Here is a 19989-nt window from a genome sequence, read left to right as displayed (position 1 = left end):
CACAATTGGTGCTCCGGTTCCATATGAAGGCAGTTGCCCCCTACAAAAATCCCCATGTATTTTGCCAAACTGGGTACTGGCAGACAGCTACCAGTACCCAAGATGGTGGGAGATAGGTAGATGGGGGAGGGTTAAAGAGCTGTATGGGGGGGGATCAATAAGATTTGGGGCTGAGGGGGGATCCATCATTGCAAAATAAATATATTATTTTTTTTTTATTTATTTTTTTTAATTGCCTTTTATTTTAGACTTTCTGCCAGTACTTAAGGTGAGGTATTTTGGCTATCATACTGCACAACATATATATAATGTGTGTGTGTATATATATATATATATATATATATATATATATATATATATATATATATAAAACAACAGAGAGGGTTGGCGCACATCCAAATACTTGAATCCACATGTTTATAACATTTACAAGCAAAATTATATTTATGCTGCAAGACTTTAAGCCTATATATCTTTAAATAAAGTTGGGATCTTAGTCACACAATATGGCCATATTCTGCTAAACCAGTCACTACTTTCAAGGTGTCCCAAAATAAGACTGGTCCTAACACTAGTCTGTTTAGCAAGTGTTAGGACCAGTCTTATTTTGGGACACCTTGAAAGTGGTGACTGGCTTAGCAGAATATGGCCATATTGTGTGACTAAGATTCCAACTTTATTTAAAGATATATAGGCTTAAAGTCTTGCAGCATAAATATAATTTTGCTTGTAAATGTTATAAACATGTGGATTCAAGTATTTGGATGTGCGCCAACCCTCTCTGTTGTTTTGTTATTGTTTTGGTCTTTTTGGCAGCACTCCCACAATATGTGTGCTAGTATTTTAAAAACTTAAAAATGTTATTTTTTTTGTGGTGTGCTTAACCAACCCCCCCTTGTGTTTGCTTTTATATATATATATATATATATATATATATATATATATATATATATATATATATATATATATATATATATATATATATATATATATATATATATATAGATATATACGTTGGAGCTACAAGAAGCTCCAGCAGTCGGGAGTTGCTTAGCTCATGACATCTGTCTGCATATGGAACCGGAACACAATTGTGCTCTGGTTCCATATGAAGGCAGATGCCAGATTGTTATTGACAGTGACACTGTGTGTGCCAGAGGGAGGTGTTAGAGGGCATACTGGAGGCCACTGGGTGGCTCAGCAGTGATGGGGGGGAGGAAGTGGGATGACCTTACACTGCAGAAAATAAAAAATAAAGGGAGAGGGAGGTATGGGGCGCTATGCTACAGAAAAAAGGTGGGGTGTGGGTCCCTAACTAATGATCGCAGGAGGGGGGAGACCACTACACTACTATATTTTTAAAATAGGTGGCAGACACTAGCTGGGGGGGGAGGGTTAGAGAGCTGTTTGGGAGGAAGCGGGAGGTTGGAGGGTAAGGGGGGATTGTCTGCCAATACCTAAAATGGGGTGACCAGTGGGAGGGTGAGGGATTAGGTGTAGGGATCAGGGGGTGGGATGGTATTTTCTACACTAAAGATAAAATTTACCTTACAAGCTACTTGGTTAACCCGGGAATAATAGAAGTGTTGTGCACAGTGGCAGTTAGTAGCCTTCTAATTACCAAAAAACAATGGCAAAGCCATGCATGTATGCTATTCCTTAAATAAAGGGATGCCAGAGAAGCTTTTACAATCATTTGTGCTATGCAGTATGCAAATAATTTCAGTGAGAAACCCAAAGTTTCTGAAATTGTTTTTTGAATGACTGCATTTGGCAGTGAAATTGTGGCATGAAATACACCAAAATGGGCCTAGATCAATACCTTGGGTTGTCTAAATATATATATATATATATATATATATATATATATATATATATATATATATATATATATATATATATGTATATATACATAGTTTTGACAGGTAAATAGAAAAAAAACAAGGCTCTATTTCTGTTCAAATGGAGTGATAGCAAAAATGCTAAAAATTCTCCGGTATTTTGGGCACGTTTTTATCTGAAAGTCCCGGTAATGAATGGGGTTAAATAGCAACAACTCTACTTTTGCCGATCATACAAAGTTATGTAAGGTCATTAGGTCAGTGCAGGATAAAATTACTTTGCAAGGAAATTACAAAAATTAGAAGAATGGGAAGGTAAATGGAAAATGATATTTAATAGTGAAAAATGTAAGGTTCTTCATTTTAGAAGTAAAAATAAGCAGGCAATCTATTATTTAAATGGGATTAGATTGAGGAAAGGGATTTAGGAGTAAATTTAAAAGTCTCCTAAAATAGCATACTACATATCAGAATCATTAAAGCTTAATTATGACTTGATAATTAGAAACAAAAGAGTATATCAGCAGCACTTCTCGTAGAAAAATATTTATTACAAAAGTTTGACATACAAACAAAGCAACAACAATGTTTCAGGGTTTATCCCATAATTATATTGTATATAGCACTTCCCATATATTGCTGCTCAATTTATCTACAAAGAAGCTTGTGATTTTTAACTCTTGAATAACTGTTGACTTCCAATTACTTTATCTTTATAGTATAAATTGCCCTCTAGTGGTAAAAAATGTAAAACACACCATTTCACAATATATCATAGAACAAATTAACTCTTTACAAACTATCAAAGGAGTAGCAGAATCCTACATATAAACTTTATGAAAATAATTAATCATTTCAATTTAAGTATTAATTAACCTAAATAATATCTACAAAAAACAGTCCAGTCGATTTTCTGATTTCATTCCGCTTGGGATAAGTGTTTCTAATGTATATATCAAGTAAGCATCTCTTGTTTTCAATAATAGCTCTGTCACCCCACTTGTCTGGGTCTTCTTACTTGCTTAATTACCTGAAAACTTAAGTTGTGACATTGAATGTCCTGCTAAAACAAAACTGTTAGAAATTGGGGCTTCTCAATTTCTTTCACTAATAATGGACTTCAATTTATTTATCTGGCCTTTACTATGGCCAATGTCTGCCCTTATTCTTTTATCTCATAGTGATGTAGCTCATCTGAATGCAGACATTGGTGTATCCTAAATTATATCTCAATATTGGAAATATAATCTTTTATAATATTCCTTAGAATCTTTATGATTTCTGCACTCCAACTGCAGAATTCTGACACAAATAACATAATTTATGTAAGATACTTACCTGATAAATTAATTTATTTCATAGTGGCAAGAGTCCATGAGCAAGTGACATATGGGATATACATTTCTAACATTTCTACCAGGAGGGGGCAAAGTTTCCCAAACCTCAAAATGCCTATAAATACAGCTCCCACCTCACTCATACCTTAGTTTAACATGAAGCCAAGAAGTGAGGTGTAAAAGGAGTAAAAAGCATTCAAAAGAAGAACTGGAAAAAATAAACTGCTTTATACAAAAAATGATAACCACAAAAAATAGGGTGGGTCTCATGGACTCTTGCCACTATGAAATAAATTAATTTATCTGGTAAGTTCTTACATACATTATGTTTTCTTTCATGTAAGTGGCAAGAGCCCATGAGCTAGTGACGTATGGGATATAATACTCAAGATGTGGAAATCCACTAGAGTCACTAGAGAGGGAGGGATAAAATAACAACAGCTAAATCCACTGAGAAATTAAATCCAAAATAATTAAGTTTTCTTTAACGAGACAACTGCCTGAAGAACCTTTCTACCAAAAAGATAGCTTCATTCTTAAAAGCCCAAGAAGTAGCAACTGATCTAGTAGAATGGGCTGCAATTCACTGAGGTGGAGATTGCCCTGCCTACAAATAAGCTTTGTGAATCAAAAGTTTTAACCAAGATGCCAAAGAAATGGCAAAGGCAATTCTGACCTTTCCTGGAGCCAGAAAAATTAATAAATAGAATAGAAGTCTTTCTGAAATCTTTAGTAGCCTCAACATAATATTTCAAAGCTCTTACCACATCCAAAGAATGTAAAGACCTTTCAAGAGTATTCTTAGAATTAGGACACAAAGAAGTAACAACAATTTCCCTATTGATGTTGTTAGAATTCACAACTTTAGGCAAAAATGTAAATGAAATCTACAAAACAGCTTTATCTTGATGGAAAATCATATAAGGAAACTCACAAGAGAGAGCAGACATTTCGGAAACTCTTTTAGCAGAAGAGATAGCCAAAATAAATAACACTTTCCAATTTAATATCCAGAGAATGCATAGGCTCAAAAGGAGGAGCCTGTAAAATCTTCAAAACCAAATTGAGACTCCAAGGAGGAGAAATAGATTAAATAACAGGTTTGATACAAATCAAAGCCAGAACAAAACATTGAATATGAGGAAGTTTAGCAATATTTTTATGAAATAAGACAGAGCAGCAATTTGTCCTTTCAAAGTATTTACAGACAAACCCTTATCCAAACCATCCCGAAGAAACTAAAATCCTAGGAATTCTGAAAGAATGCCAAGAATAATTGAGTGGAACACCATGAAATATAGGTTTTCCAAACCTGATGATAAATTTTCCTTGAAACAGACTTACGAGCCTGTATCATAGTGCTTATCCATGTTATCAAACCTCTATGACTAAGCACTAAGCATTCAATTTCCATGCCTTAAAATTTAGAGATTGGATGGAAAAATGGCCGAAGGTCTTGTCTTAAACGGACACTCAATCAAAATTAAACTTTCATTATTCAGATAGAACATGCCATTTTAAACAACTTTCCAATTTACTTCCATTAACTAAATGTGCACAGACTTTTTATATTTAAACTTTTTGAGTCACCAGCTCCTACTGAACATGTGCAAGAATAAGTGTGTATGCATTTGTGAATGGCTGATTGATGTCACATGGTACAGGGGGAGTGGAAAAATACATAACTTTTAAAATTGTCAGAAAAAAAATCTACTACTCATTTAAAGTTCAGACTAAGTGCTATTGCATTGTCTTGTTATCTTGCATTTGTTGATAATGCAAATCTACTGTGTTGACTGGTCCTTTAAAGGAAGTGGCTAAGGCTGGCAACTGGACAACCAGACAAGATCTGCATACCAAAACCTGGGAGGCCAAGCTGGTGCTTTCAGAATCACATGAGATTGTTCCAATATGATCTTGGAGATCACCCATGGAAGAAGAACGGAGGAAAAATATAAGCAGGTTGGTAACCCAAGGAACTGCTAAGGCATCCACTATCTCTGCCTGAGGATCCCTGGACCTGGAAAAGTATCTGGGAAGCTTCTTGTTTAGACAAGAGGCCATCAGATCTATTTCTGGAAGACCCCACATCTGTACAAGATGAAAAAACGCATCTGGTTGGAGAGACCACTCCCCCGGATGTAAAGTCTGAAGGCTGAGATAATCCGCTTCCCAATTGTCTACACCTGGGATATGAATTGCAGAAATTTGACCAGAGTTGAATTCCACCGAAGAAAGTATCTGAGATACTTCTTTCATTGCTGAAGGACTGCAAGTCCCTCCTTGATGATTGACATATGCCACTGTTGTGATATTGTCTGTTTGAAAACAAATGTAAAGTTCTCTCTTCAATAGAGGCCACGCCTAAAGGGCTCTGAAAATAGCACAGAGTTCTAAAATATAAATTGGTAACCTCGCCTCTTGAGGTTTACAAACCCCTTGTGTTGTCAGAGACCCCCAGACAGCTCCCCAACCTGTAAGACTTGCATCTGTTGTGATCACAGTCCAGGTAGGACGAACAAATGAGGCCCCTTGAACAATAAGATGATGGTCTAACCACCAAGTCAGAGAGAGTTGAGTGTTAGGATTTAAGCATATCAGTTGTGATATCTGAGTATAATCCCTGCACCATTGGTGCAACATGCAAAGCTGTAGAGGCGTCATATGAAAGCGAGCAAAGGGGATCATGTCTGATGCTGTAGTCATGAGACCTACAGTGGGGCAAAAAAGTATTTAGTCAGCCACCAATTGTGCAATTTCTTCCACTTAAGAAAATGAGGCCTGTAATTTTCATCATAGGTATACCTCAACTATGAGAGACAAAATGTGGAAACAAATCCAGACAATCACATTGTCTGATTTGGAAATAATTTATTTGCAAATTATGGTGGAAAATAAGTATTTGGTCAATATCAAAAGTTCATCTCAATACTTTGTTATATATCCTTTGTTGGCAATGACAGAGGTCAAACATTTTCTGTAAGTCTTCACAAGGTGGTCACACACTGTTGCTGGTATGTTGGCCCATTCCTGCATGCAGATCTCCTCTAGAGCAGTGATGTTTTGGGGCTGTCGCTGGGCAACACAGACTTTCAACTCCCTCCAAAGGTTTTCTATGGGGATGAGATCTGGAGACTCGCTAGGCCACTCCAGGACCTTGAAATGCTTCTTACGAAGCCACTCCTTTGTTGCTCGGGCGGTGTGTTTGGGATCATTGTCATGCTGAAAGACCCAGCCACGTTTCATCTTCAATGCCCTTGCTGATGGAAGGAGGTTTGCACTCAAAATCTCACGATACATGGCCCCATTCATTCTTTCATGTACACGGATCAATCGTCCTGTTCCCTTTGCAGAGAAACAGCCCCAAAGCATGATGTTGCCACTCCCATGCTTCACAGTAGGTATGGTGTTCTTTGGTTGCAACTCAGCATTCTCTCTCCTCTAAACACAACGAGTTGTGTTTCTACCAAACAGTTCTACTTTGGTTTCATCTGACCATATGACATTCTCCCAATCCGCTTCTGGATCATCCAAATGCTCTCTAGCATACTTCAGATGGGCCCGGACATGTACTGGCTTAAGCAGGGGGACACATCTGGCACTGCAGGATCTGAGTCCCTGGCGGCGTAGTGTGTTACTGATGGTAGCCTTTGTTACGTTGGTCCCAGCTTTCTGCAGGTCATTCACTAGGTCCCCCCGTGTGGTTCTGGGATGTTTGCTCACCGTTCTTGTGATCATTTTGACCCCACTGGGTGAGATCTTGCGTGGAGCCCCAGATCGAGGGAGATTATCAGTGGTCTTGTATGTCTTCCATTTTCTAATTATTGCTCCCAGAGTTGATTTCTTCACACCAAGCTGCTTGCCTATTGCAGAATCAGTCTTCCCAGCCTGGTGCAGGTCTACAATTTTGTTTCTGGTGTCCTTCGACAGCTCTTTGGTCTTCACCATAGTGCAGTTTGGAGTGTGACTGTTTGAGGTTGTTGACAGCTGTCTTTTATACTGATAACAAGTTTAAACAGGTGCCATTAATACAGGTAATGAATGGAGGAAAAACAGTTTTCAAAACAAATTTCTTATGTTGCAGAAAATAGTAAAAATTGTAGGGAACGTTAAAAATTGAATTATTCCGATATATAAATATATGTTAGTCCTAATGCCCAAAGTAATATCAGTGGTTGGCCAACCAGATAAATTTAGTGTTAATATTATCTGCAGTGTGTAATTCTGCGAACTCTATGACAATGTATCAATTCCTGAACTTAAATTTCTATGTCTCTAATACAAGTGTAAAAATGTTTCAGATCCGAGTAATCACTCGCTAGTTTCTATATACAGCAGCGATCTTTAGACAGAATAGTAGCAAAGTCTTTCAACTTATACCTCTTATATTGAGGCGTGTGATCACAAAAGTTGTTTGAACTGGTTAAAATTATGTCCGTTATTTTTTCTAGTTATTTTAAAAGAAAACAGCTTTTATCGATAAAAATAGCAATCCCAACAAGTGCACTTGTTTAGCATGTACCTTTGTATGTTGTCACTTTCACTTTAGTCCTTGTATAGTGTTCTTTTCCTTCCTCAGCTGATTCTGGAACCGTCCGTGTCTCCCAGCGTCTTGACCGCTGTGCACCCCAGACTTCGCGCCTTCTCCGGAAAAGGCTGTGATTGGTTCTCTGTTGGGGGAGTGCCCTGTTTAGGCAATGAATGACGGCTCTACAGCTGATCCTTTCTTTCAATCCGTTAGATTTGGAGATTTGCAACGCGTTTCCGCTGAAAAAACTTCAGCCTTTGTCGAGTTCTATGTCAACTTATATTTTGTTTACTAAATTCTTGTGTAAATTTTAAACCAAAGTTATTACTATTCAGATCTTCAACAAATATTTCTAAGAGTTCTGTATCCCCTTTCCATATAATAAATAGGTCATCTATATATCGCTTATAGAGCACAAGGTTCGCACCCCATGGGGAGGAGTAGATATTTTCTTCCTCAACCATCCTCATGAAAAGATTGGCGCAACTGGGTGCGAACCTTGTGCCCATTTGCTGTCCCTTTTGTTTGTAGATAGAAGGTATCCTCAAATCTAAAATAATTTTTTATTTAATATGAAGTCTATACATTGTATAATAAATTTACCTTGGGTCTCTGTCATATTTTTGTCTTCCTTTATATATTTGCTAATCGCCTGTATTCGTAGTGTGTGATCTATACTGGTGTATAGTGCACTGACATCGCACGTGACTAATATTAGGTTGTCTTCCCATTTTATATCTTTTATACTATTTAGAAAATGTGTTGAGTCCGATAGAGATGATGGTAGGTTTTTAACAAAACTCTGTAAAAAATAATCAACATATTGGGATAAATTTGATGTTATGGAATCTATACCAGAAATGATGGGACGACCTACGGGGTTTATAAGGTTTTTATGAATTTTTGGTAAAAAGTAGAAAATTGGGGTTCCAAAATGTTTAGTTAATAAGAACGCATATTCAGAATTTTCAATCAATTTATCTTTTAATTCAGCATCTAATTTTGATTTTGTGTATAATAAATATCTCCTGGGTCATTTTTCAATTTTTTATAAGTAGTTATATCCCCTAATAGTCTGTGGTCTTCTTTTAGATAATCTGTGTTTTTCATAATTATCTTCTTCTTATCGGCCTGTTTTATCACTATGTCCTTTCTAGATTGTAAAGTTTTTAAACCTTCTTTCTCTTTTTTATTAAGATTCCAATGTATACATTTGTTGTTCACTGTATTAAATATCATTTATATAAGCTTTTGAGTTTCATGATCCATATACAAATTTCATATATTCACATATATTCTATGCATTTTTAAGTCTTAAACAATATGTTAAGGTTATTTTTATTTTTTTGAAAAAAGTAATTGTGAAAAAACTAACTTAAGGAAAGATTGAGAATCAACTAAACAGCTATGAATGAGTTAAATTGAACTAAGATACAGCGATTAAGGAGTTAAACGGAACCAGTATAAAAGGAAGACACAGAGAGCTATTGGTTATCTTGATAAAGGCTTTTTACAGGCCGATACGCGTGGATGTTACCAATGTTACCAATCAGCTCAGATTGAAGGACACTGCTAATACAGCTGAACAGCCCTGAACCTGCCAAATACTAATTAAACACACAGAGGATTAGCGATAGGTGCTGAGGAAACCTGCAAACAATCTTATAAGTGCGCGCACTATTGAAGGACAAAGTTCAATCTTATTGGTCAACTAAACCCATGTGACAACACACACACAACGAGGATATACCGTAACGGTAAGAAACACCGTAGGAAGCTTGGTAATTTCTATGGACTCCCAAAACATCTAAGGTACCTTTACAGATTTGAATTGTTTCTATTACCTAAACATATTGACTAAAGCATAAGATTCTAAAGACTCCATCCTATTAAGATCTTTATCAAACTCGAGTTTGTTAGCACAAAAAACGGATAAACTGACCATACATCCTTAGATCCGGTACAATAAATTGAAAAAGAAACAAACAGTTTGTATACAGAAGCCGACAAAGCAACATCTGTTTCAAATGTATATCTGATACAACAGACAAGAGTGTACTTACTTTTTCATTGCACACAGTAGTTAACCTGTATAGTGTATCTTGATTCCTATACCAAAGGTTTTTTAGCCAAATATTTTTAATGACATTGATGTCTTTTTATATAGTTTTTATATAGTCTTTTTATTGATTATTTTTTGATTAATTATTGATATTTATCTGCTTTCATTCACCAAAGGGTACATCCAAGTTCCTGATAATTGTTTATAATTGTGTTCAGATATGTTGTATGTCTAAATAAATTGTTATTTTGTCAAATATAACATCCTATTATTTAATATTTAGTACACCATCCTTTCAAATTATAGAATTTAGGATTATTCGAAGTTACATCTTATTATAAGCTGAACATTAACTTTAATTATATTTCAGGTTCAAAATATATATATTGGGTTGAAATTGTGGATTTTATAGGCCATAACTTCTTGTATTTATATAGTTAGGTAATTGTCACTCTAGACTTAAGAAATCACAGCCACACAGATTGTTACAAATGATTTAACTGACATTGAGAATACATTAATAACACATTGGTATAGTAAACACATAGGTAAAGAAGCCTCACCAAATTACTAAAAGATTGTCACAATTAAGACATCAACACTTAACGATAACATAGAATCACAGATTCATACAAAAAGCTATAAGATTGAGACATTTACACAAAGCACATTTATTAAGCCATCATACAAGAAAATTCAATACCAAAAAACGTTTATTAAATTTTGCACATTAGGTGATTAGAGATATTTAAAATAATGTTTTATTTTACACTTGGACACTAAACACTGTTATTAATATTTTTCACAAATAAAGGTATATAGAATAACCAGATTGCCATAGGTGCCCCCTTCAACTTCTCTTTTCCTAGGTAATGGACACGCCCCCAAGCCACAGCGCAGCAATACACATTTCCAATAATCACGTCCATATTCACAACTTACCTAGTTGTCTCTAAAGTACTCTGGTACTATCAACTAGCATACCTATATTCCGGACCGTACAAACTTTCCTACACCTAGTGGTTTTTCCGTTAAAAATACTACTCCAGACGCTACTCTCTTTACTGGCCCTAGGGACTTCTAATTAGAAAACCCTCCTGTAGATCACTTAATGACATCGATGTGTGGTATACTTTTGTTTCATCTCATTTTATTGTATACATTCAATACATTTTAATAAAGTGATGTATTCATTAGCTGCATATATACATGTTTGTTATCATAATGTAACCTTTCTTACTATTCTATTACTATTCCTGATTTCCTCCCTCATATCCTCTGATCCAAATTTGCAATATGGGATCAGTCCAGACCACAACCACTGTACCCTCACATGAGGAATACAGCTAGGTTTATGTCAATATTTAGTCCCCCTGGACTTAGTGTTCCCAACCTATGTATCCAATATGTCGCCCATTTACGTAAAGCCAATAAATGATCACCTCCGCTTATATTTCTTTCTACATGTTCAAAGGCTTTTACCTTGAGACCATTTGGATTTTTATTGTGAACCATAGAAAAGTGAGCCGAGACACTGTGTTGCATGTATCCTCCATCAATATTTTGAATGTGCTCTGCTACTCTGGTCTTCTCTTGGTCCTCCCTATATATTTCAAGAAGCACTCATACTCCAACTGATACACTACAAACTTAGATCTGCAATTTATAAATCCCTTAATAGTTGTTATAGTTTTATTGTACCTATCTCTATATTTACAGCACACACAGTTTTTCCTATTACACCCATAGAACCCTTCTATGAGGGTATTACCCATACCCATTTTTCTGGGGATGCCCACCAATAGGCTGGTGCAACAATGTTCTTAATAGTTTTGTTCCTCCTGAATATAATCTTTGGTTTCTCCTTAATAACATCTTTCAATATGGGGTCCATTAATAAAATGGGCTAGGCTTTTTTAATGCTTGTTTAATACTCCTATAACCTATTGTTAGGCCTGTTTCTCTACTTTGATTTTTGTTCCCTTTCTTATTAGCAAAAGCCTATCCATATTCCTGGCCTTCATATCCGCCTCTTCCACTATATGTATCGGATACTGTTTTTGCTAAAAAAACAAAACGCTTTTTCAAAATGTCAGCTGCCTCATCATAGTCCTCCAACTTTGAACAATTTTGTCTCACTATAAAAAAATTGTCCAAATGGGACATTCTTTATCCATTTGTCATAGTGTGCACTTTTAGCATGGAGTAGCCCATTGGTTTGTATTCTACATAGTCATATTTCCGGAACACATGTTCCATAGCTATTATTTCCATGTGGTGGGAAATAGATGTATAAAGGGACGTAATGTCCAATGTGACTAACTTGTAATCTAGCCCTTAATTGGGAAAAAAAGGAAGTAGAATTATGTGTATACAAGTTGTTGTTTTTTTGCACCGTTGTCTGGCTCTTTTGCTTATAAGTGTGAATGCAAAAAAATGTACTTGGTATCTTCTGAAAACAACATCTAGGGGCATATTTATCAAGCTCCGTGTGGAGCTTGATGCCCCGTGTTTCCGGTGAGCCTTCTAAAGGCCGCTGCTCGATAACCTGTCTGCCTGCTCTAATACGATCGGGTTGATTGACACCCCCTGCTAGCGGCCGATTGGCCACAAATCTGCAGGGGGCAGCATTGCACCAGCAATTCTCCAGAACTGCTGGTGCAATGAGGAATGCCGTCTTCATTTATCAATGTGGAGCGGACATGATCCGCAATATCGGATCATGTCCGCTCGCACCATCATAAATAGGCCCCCTAGTGTTCACTGGTGTAAGACTGCCTTTATCCAAAATATCTCAAGCGTAGCAACCAAGCCTCTTCACAAAACATTTGGGATATGAATACAAACCTACTGTAGTGAGATGTTAAAAGCCTATCATGCCCAATGCCTTTTGTTTGTGTAAAGGGTTTGAATTAAATGTTTCCCTGAAAGCAGAGTCTTTTGCTATGTAGAATAGTATTTATAAAAAAAAGGTAACTGATTTTTTGGGACTCATAACTCCTTCACTCTTTGAAATCAAATTAACACTTTTGCAAACAACTCAAAGAGTAATTAAAAAAAAATATACCTTAGAAGTAAAATCCGCTTCCAAAAGTCTTAAGGTACATCTTATCTGATATATAGCTACCATATTATTGACATTCAGTTTTAGGTGTTCATTCATGAATTGAGCATGGAAAAATATCAATAATATCACTTTAAAGTCACAAGAATCATCAGTGGGAAGTACAATTTTCTTAGACTGTATTAAATTTAGGAGACATTGAAAACAGTGGACTTTAAGATTTGGGGTAATTAAGTTTTTAATATTTTTTCCGAAAACCTATATTTGTTCTGTTTTTGCAGATGAATGTTATTTGATAGCAGCATTAATTGAAAGTGATAATAAGGTAAACTGTCCCTGTCAGAGGTTGTTTTCACTGTTAAATCTCTCACAAGATTTTAGAAAAGCAAATGTTGCTATATCTCTCCATGAGACATTCCCTACAATTCTGGATGTGAAAAAGAGTGCAATCTAGAACTGCAAGAGATAAACGTATTGTTTCAAATATAATTTGCGATTAGTATTTTACTTTACTTTAGACTTCAGATTTGGTCTTTTATTTTATTTTTATTTTTTTAATTTAAGGTTTCTATTTGTGTTTTACTGCATTTAGATTTCGTATCTAATAGTGTATTTTGAATTGTTATTTCTTTCATGTAATTAGCAAGAGTCCATGAGCTAGTGACGTATGGGATATACATTCCTACCAGGAGGGGCAAAGTTTCCCAAACCTCAAAATGCCTATAAATACACCCCTCACCACACCCACAATTCAGTTTTACAAACTTTGCCTCCTATGGAGGTGGTGAAGTAAGTTTGTGCTAGATTCTACGTTGATATGCGCTCCGCAGCAAGTTGGAGCCCGGTTTTCCTCTCAGCGTGCAGTGAATGTCAGAGGGATGTGAGGAGAGTATTGCCTATTTGAATGCAGTGATCTCCTTCTACGGGGTCTATTTCATAGGTTCTCTGTTATCGGTCGTAGAGATTCATCTCTTACCTCCCTTTTCAGATCTACGATATACTCTTATTTATATACCATTACCTCTGCTGATTTTCGTTTCAGTACTGGTTTGGCTTTCTACAAACATGTAGATGAGTGTCCTGGGGTAAGTAAATCTTATTTTCTGTGACACTCTAAGCTATGGTTGGGCACTTTATTTATAAAGTTCTAAATATATGTATTCAAACATTTATTTTCCTTGACTCAGAATGTTCAACATTCCTTATTTTCAGACAGTCAGTTTCATATTTGGGATAATGCATTTGAATCAATCATTTTTTCTTACCTTAAAAATTTGACTTTTTTTCCCTGTGGGCTGTTAGGCTCGCGGGGGCTGAAAATGCTTCATTTTATTGCGTGATTCTTGGCGCTGACTTTTTTGGCGCAAAAAATCTTTTCTGTTTCCGGCGTCATACGTGTCGCCGGAAGTTGCGTCATTTTTTGACGTCCTTTTGCGGCAAAAATGTCGGCGTTCCGGATGTGGCGTCATTTTTGGCGCCAAAAAGCATTTAGGCGCCAAACAATGTGGGCGTATTATTTGGCGCCAAAAAATATGGGCGTCGCTTTTGTCTCCACATTATTTCAGTCTCATTTTTTCTTTGCTTCTGGTTACTAGAAGCTTGTTTATTGGCATTTTTTCCCATTCCTGAAACTGTCATTTAAGGAATTTGATCAATTTTGCTTTATATGTTGTTTTTTCTCTTACATATTGCAAGATGTCTCTCGTTGCATCTGAGTCAGAAGATACTTCAGGAAAATCGCTGTCTAGTGCTGGAACTTCCAAAGCTAAGTGTATCTGCTGTAAACTTTTGGTAGCTATTCCTCCGGCTGTTGTTTGTATTAATTGTCATGACAAACTTGTTAAAGCAGATAATATTTCCTTTAGTAATGTACCATTGCCTGTTGCAGTTCCCTCAACATCTAAGGTGCAGAATGTTCCTGATAACATAAGAGATTTTGTTTCTGAATCCATCAAGAAGGCTATGTCTGTTATTTCTCCTTCTAGTAAACATAAAAAATCTTTTAAAACTTCTCTCTCTACAGATGAATTTTTAAATGAACATCATCATTCTGATTCTGATGACTCTTCTGGTTCAGAGGATTCTGTCTCAGAGATTGATGCTGATAAATCTTCATATTTATTTAAAATGGAATTTATTCGTTCTTTACTTAAAGAAGTACTAATTGCTTTAGAAATAGAGGATTCTGGTCCTCTTGATACTAATTCTAAACGTTTAGATAAGGTATTTAAATCTCATGTGGTTATTCCAGAAGTTTTTCCTGTTCCTAATGCTATTTCTGAAGTAATTTCCAGAGAATGGGATAAATTGGGTAATTCATTTACTCCTTCTAAACGTTTTAAGCAATTATATCCTGTGCCGTCTGACAGATTAGAATTTTGGGACAAAATCCCTAAAGTCGATGGGGCTATTTCTACCCTTGCTAAACGTACTACTATTCCTACGTCAGATGGTACTTCGTTTAAAGATCCTTTAGATAGGAAAATTGAATCCTTTCTAAGAAAAGCTTATCTGTGTTCAGGTAATCTTCTTAGACCTGCTATATCTTTGGCTGATGTTGCTGCAGCTTCAACTTTTTGGTTGGAGACTTTAGCACAACAAGTAACAGATCATGATTCTCATAATATTATTATTCTTCTTCAGCATGCTAATAATTTTATCTGTGATGCCATTTTTGATATTATCAGAGTTGATGTCAGGTTTATGTCTCTAGCTATTTTAGCTAGAAGAGCTTTATGGCTTAAAACTTGGAATGCTGATATGGCTTCTAAATCAACTCTACTTTCCATTTCTTTCCAGGGTAACAAATTATTTGGTTCTCAGTTGGATTCCATTATCTCAACTGTTACTGGTGGGAAAGGAACTTTTTTACCACAGGATAAAAAATCTAAGGGTAAAAACAGGGCTAATAATCATTTTCGTTCCTTTCGTTTCAACAAAGAACAGAAGCCTGATCCTTCATCCTCAGGAGCAGTTTCAGTTTGGAAACCATCTCCAGTCTGGAATAAATCCAAGCCTTCTAGAAAAGCAAAGCCTGCTTCTAAGTCCACATGAAGGTGCGGCCCTCATTCCAGCTCAGCTGGTAGGGGGCAGGTTACGTTTTTTCAATGAAATTTGGATCAATTCTGTTCACAATCTTTGGATTCAGAACATTGTTTCAGAAGGGTACAGAATTGGTTTCAAGATGAGACCTCCTGCAAAGAGATTTTTTCTTTCCCGTGTCCCAGTAAATCCAGTGATAGCTCAAGCATTTCTGAATTGTGTTTCAGATCTAGAGTTGGCTGGAGTAATTATGCCAGTTCCAGTTCTGGAACAGGGGATGGGGTTTTATTCAAATCTCTTCATTGTACCAAAGAAGGAGAATTCCTTCAGACCAGTTCTGGATCTAAAAATATTGAATCGTTATGTAAGGATACCAACGTTCAAAATGGTAACTGTAAGGACTATCTTGCCTTTTTTTCAGCAAGGGCATTTTATGTCCACAATAGATTTACAGGATGCATATCTGCATATTCCGATTCATCCAGATCATTATCAGTTCCTGAGATTCTCTTTTCTGGACAAGCATTACCAGTTTGTGGCTCTGCCGTTTGGCCTAGCTACAGCTCCAAGAATTTTTACAAAGGATCTCGGTGCCTTTCTGTCTGTAATCAGAGAACAGGGTATTGTGGTATTTCCTTATTTGGACGATATCTTGGTACTTGCTCAGTCTTTACATTTAGCAGAATCTCATACGAATCGACTTGTGTTGTTTCTTCAAGATCATGGTTGGAGGATCAATTCACCAAGAAGTTCATTGATTCCTCAGACAAGGGTAACCTTTCTGGGTTTCCAGATAGATTCAGTGTCCATGACTCTGTCTTTAACAGACAAGAGACGTCTAAAATTGATTTCAGCTTGTCGAAACCTTCAGTCACAATCATTCCCTTCGGTAGCCTTATGCATGGAAATTCTAGGTCTTATGACTGCTGCATCGGACGCGATCCCCTTTGCTCGTTTTCACATGCAACCTCTTCAGCTCTGTATGCTGAATCAATGGTGCAAGGATTACACAAAGATATCTCAATTAATATCTTTAAAACCGATTGTACGACACTCACTAACGTGGTGGACAGATCACCATTGTTTAATTCAGGGGGCTTCTTTTGTGCTTCCGACCTGGACTGTAATTTCAACAGATGCAAGTCTCACAGGTTGGGGAGCTGTGTGGGGATCTCTGACGGCACAAGGAGTTTGGGAATCTCAGGAGGTGAGATTACCGATCAATATTTTGGAACTCCGTGCAATTTTCAGAGCTCTTCAGTCTTGGCCTCTTCTGAAGAGAGAATCGTTCATTTGTTTTCAGACAGACAATGTCACTACTGTGGCATACATCAATCATCAAGGAGGGACTCACAGTCCTCTGGCTATGAAAGAAGTATCTCGAATTCTGGTTTGGGCGGAATCCAGCTCCTGTCTAATCTCTGGGGTTCATATCCCAGGTATAGACAATTGGGAAGCGGATTATCTCAGTCGCCAAACGTTGCATCCGGGTGAATGGTCTCTTCACCCAGAGGTATTTCTTCAGATTGTTCAAATGTGGGAGCTTCCAGAAATAGATCTGATGGCGTCTCATCTAAACAAGAAACTTCCCAGGTATCTGTCCAGATCCCGGGATCCTCAGGCGGAAGCAGTGGATGCATTATCACTTCCTTGGAAGTATCATCCTGCTTATATCTTTCCGCCTCTAGTTCTTCTTCCAAGAGTAATCTCCAAGATTCTGAAGGAATGCTCGTTTGTTCTGCTGGTAGCTCCGGCATGGCCTCACAGGTTTTGGTATGCGGATCTTGTCCGGATGGCCTCTTGCCATCTGTGGACTCTTCCGCTACGACCAGACCTTCTGTCGTAAGGTCCTTTTTTCCATCAGGATCTCAAATCCTTAAATTTAAAGGTATGGAGATTGAACGCTTGATTCTTGGTCAAAGAGGTTTCTCTGACTCTGTGATTAATACTATGTTACAGGCTCGTAAATCTGTATCCAGAGAGATATATTATAGAGTCTGGAAGACTTATATTTCTTGGTGTCTTTCTCATCATTTTTCTTGGCATTCTTTTAGAATTCCGAGAATTTTACAGTTTCTTCAGGATGGTTTAGATAAAGGTTTATCCGCAAGTTCTTTGAAAGGACAAATCTCTGCTCTTTTTGTTCTTTTTCACAGAAAGATTGCTAATCTTCCTGATATTCATTGTTTTGTACAAGCTTTGGTTCGTATAAAACCTGTCATTAAGTCAATTTCTCCTCCTTGGAGTTTGAATTTGGTTCTGGGGGCTCTTCAAGTTCCTCAGTTTGAACCTATGCATTCATTGGACATTAAATTACTTTCTTGGAAAGTTTTGTTCCTTTTGGCAATCTCTTCTGCCAGAAGAGTTTCTGAATTATCTGCTCTTTCTTGTGAGTCTCCTTTTCTGATTTTTTTCATCAGGATAAGGCAGTGTTGCGAACTTCTTTTGAATTTTTTCCTAAAGTTGTGAATTCTAACAACATTAGTAGGGAAATTGTGGTTCCTTCATTATGTCCTAATCCTAAGAATTCTAAGGAGAAATCATTGCATTCTTTGGATGTTGTTAGAGCTTTGAAATATTATGTTGAAGCTACTAAGTCTTTCCGAAAGACTTCTAGTTTATTTGTTATCTTTTCTGGTTCTAGAAAAGGCCAGAAAGCTTCTGCCATTTCTTTGGCATCTTGGTTGAAATCTTTAATTCATCTTGCATATGTTGAGTCGGGTAAATCTCCGCCTCAAAGGATTACAGCTCATTCTACTAGGTCAGTTTCTACTTCCTGGGCGTTTAGGAATGAAGCTTCGATTGATCAGATTTGCAAAGCAGCAACTTGGTCCTCTTTGCATACTTTTACTAAATTCTACCATTTTGATGTATTTTCTTCTTCTGAAGCAGTTTTTGGTAGAAAAGTACTTCAGGCAGCGGTTTCAGTTTGAATCTTCTGCTTATGTTTTTCATTAAACTTTATTTTGGGTGTGGATTATTTTCAGCAGGAATTGGCTGTCTTTATTTTATCCCTCCCTCTCTAGTGACTCTTGCGTGGAAAGATCCACATCTTGGGTAATCATTATCCCATACGTCACTAGCTCATGGACTCTTGCTAATTACATGAAAGAAAACATAATTTATGTAAGAACTTACCTGATAAATTCATTTCTTTCATATTAGCAAGAGTCCATGAGGCCCGCCCTTTTTTGGGGTGGTTATGATTTTTGTATAAAGCACAATTATTCCAATTCCTTATTTTATATGCTTTCGCACTTTTTTATCACCCCTCTTCTTGGCTATTCGTTAAACTGAATTGTGGGTGTGGTGAGGGGTGTATTTATAGGCATTTTGAGGTTTGGGAAACTTTGCCCCTCCTGGTAGGAATGTATATCCCATACGTCACTAGCTCATGGACTCTTGCTAATATGAAAGAAATGAATTTATCAGGTAAGTTCTTACATAAATTGTTTTTTCAAATTCTGATTGTGCTTTTGTGTAACTTCAGCAAATTCATAATACTCTTAACATCACAGAAAATAGAAAAGTAATGCATACTAATCTAGAAACAAATGCAAGTAAAACTGTAGTAAAAACATTACAGTTTAACCCCTTAAGGACCACAGCACTTTTCCATTTTCTGACCGTTTGGAGCCAAGGCTATGAAAAAATGGAAAAAAGCACACTTTTTCTAACTTTAACCCCCAAAATCTGTTACACATCTACAATCACCAAAAAATGCTAAATAGTTTCTAATTTTTTTCTTGAGTTTAGAAATACCCAATGTTTAAATGTTCTTTGCTTTTTTTGTAAGTTATAGGGCAATAACTACAAGTAGCACTTTGCTATTTCCAAACCATTTTTTTTTCTTCACAATTAGTGAGTTACATTGTAACACTGATATCTGTCAGGAATCCCTGAATAAATCCTTTACATGTATATATATATTTTTTTTAGTAGACAACCCAAAGTATTGATCTAGGCCCATTTTCACAAATTTTAGGTTTCTCACTGAAATTATTTACAAACAGCTTGTGCAATTATGGCACAAATGGTTGTAAATTCTTCTCTGGGATCCCCTTTGTTCTGAAATAGCAGACATATATGGTTTTGGTGTTGCTTTTTGGTAATTA

This window comes from Bombina bombina, chromosome 5 (genome assembly GCF_027579735.1).
Source record: "Bombina bombina isolate aBomBom1 chromosome 5, aBomBom1.pri, whole genome shotgun sequence".
NCBI lineage: Eukaryota > Metazoa > Chordata > Amphibia > Anura > Bombinatoridae > Bombina > Bombina bombina.
The sequence above is the reverse complement of the archived record's forward strand: the minus strand, read 5'-3'. Positions refer to the sequence as shown.